This window comes from Papilio polytes, unplaced genomic scaffold, assembly GCF_000836215.1.
Source record: "Papilio polytes unplaced genomic scaffold, Ppol_1.0 DF822289.1, whole genome shotgun sequence".
In the NCBI taxonomy this organism is placed as follows: Eukaryota; Metazoa; Arthropoda; class Insecta; order Lepidoptera; family Papilionidae; genus Papilio; species Papilio polytes.
This window is the reverse complement of record NW_013526915.1, coordinates 3,710,905-3,712,871: the sequence shown is the minus strand read 5'-3', so window position 1 is coordinate 3,712,871 and position 1,967 is coordinate 3,710,905. Positions and strand designations below refer to the sequence as shown.

General features: G+C 38.9%; 1 protein-coding gene across 1 annotated transcript in view; it reads right to left on the bottom strand.

Annotated features, from left to right (window-relative positions):
• Positions 1-1,967, bottom strand: part of LOC106106212 (collagen alpha-1(XIII) chain) — a 42,521-nt gene that overhangs the window by 5,355 nt on the left and 35,199 nt on the right. The window lies entirely within an intron of this gene.

The following is a 1,967-nucleotide window of genomic DNA, read 5'->3' as shown; positions in this document are numbered from 1 at the left end:
GGCGGTTGTGAGCGATTTGTTTCCAGCGAGGCCCTCGAGTGGAGAACAACCATTTCCAATGTTGTACAACAATGATTGTTAGAATTTTATTAGTTTGTCTATGAGTTTGTGAGCGCTTTTCTCGGACTTTACTGATTTGAGTATAGTTTACACTCTTGTATAGTAGTCATTTAACATTTCGTGTAAGTATCTTAATCAGTGAATAAAAATTATCAATTTGTAATTAGCAAGGTAACTGTAGTTCGTTTATATTCCATCATACTGAATAATAAAACTAACAAATGGTTCGTTTATTTTATTTAATTACCCATTGTGACAACCGTACCAAAAAAGACAAACATTTTGGAAGTTAGCTTTTCTTTTTGAACGTTCTTTTTCTCAGTACGTATTGTCTACAACATTGCAGAGCAGACCCTAATAACTTGCGGTGAATTCGGAGACCGCGCCGCCGCTTCTTTTGCCACTGAGTAGAAGTGTACGTGTAAAGGTGTGGTCTAAATCGTATATTATAAAATGTTTACAAGGTCAATTAAGGTAATATAATTATGGGATGCAGTGTGGCGGCTTGGATTGCAACTAGTCGGGAGCGGTGTGAGGGCGCGCGGAGGACGGATAGTCTTCCCCGCCGGCGCTGTAGTAGGACACAACAGTAGGCTTTATAACGTTTACCTCGCTCTCCGCCTCACATTTACACCACTTTACCCAGAGACCGATCCCCGGAGTGTCGCAGCCGCTCTTTATAATTACAATTGAAGGTCGCCGTTCATTCAAAAATAAGTTACTCGTGTCTATAACAGTTAACTAAGTGATATTCACTAGGCCCGTTGATGTTTTACATTTGTAGCTCCACAAATAGACTGACTCGATTCGTTGACGCCTTCGTTTAAGGAAATGAAAAATATTTACTTTTAGGACAATTACTTTAATAAATGACATTATTATTTTATCGACTATTCTAATAATAGTTATTTAGTTTCGAGAAATTAATTAGCTATACGCTATCATGGATTTCCTAAATCAAGTTATTTTTATTTCTCAGGACTGCCGGCGGCCGGGAGCCGAGTGTCGAGTGTCGAGAGCCGGGTGCCGGAGGACGCATGCCGGTCGCCGGGTGCCGAGGGACAGTGGGCAGTGGGCAGTGCAATGCGCGAGGCCGCACACGAGCTGGTAAGTGTGATGAAAAATTAAACCGTCGTCGTCGTGACCGACTCAGCAACCATATCTGCATTAAAGTCACATGAAAACTCTACTTCTCGTGATTGCCTCTCGTAAAAAATATGTTTATTTCGATTATCAGGTGCTGTATTCATTAATTTATTCAGTATTGTCGTAGATATAGAAACTAAACTTGACACACAACTTAATAAAATCGATTCCTAAAGGAAGCGAGCACAAGTGCAGTCTCCGAACATCTCGGAACATTATATTCATCTAAATCCATAGGAAATACCTAGATATGTAAACAGTTGTGAGGATGCTAGCGAAGGGAGAGCCGCTTCGTATGGGCCGTTACCACTTCCGCCGCCAACGACAACATTGTTCTTTTAAAATGACTAAAGCTGACAAGAAGTGGCTACATCTTACTGAAAATTGTAACCGCTATTTATATTGTGTTTGGCGTATACAACGCAGTAATACAGAAAGAAATCAGAGTAAATAAAGGAAGATACAGTATTACATCCATATCATTCCTTACTACTTATTATTATTTATTATTATTATTTTGATTTGATGAAAAGCTTAAATTGTGAAGTTTGGAGGTGTGTTTTGTTTAAGAAGCAGATGAAGTTAAATTTCTCCAATGATAGAATTTGTCGCGATAGAATAGCTCGCATTGAATGATTTTAAAAGCAACTCGAAGAAAATTTGCAAGCGTTAAAGTCTTTTCAATATCATTTCAGAGGGAGGGGTGACACGGGGGTGCAAAATGTATCGGTATTAGATACAGAAAAATAGATAAACTATAA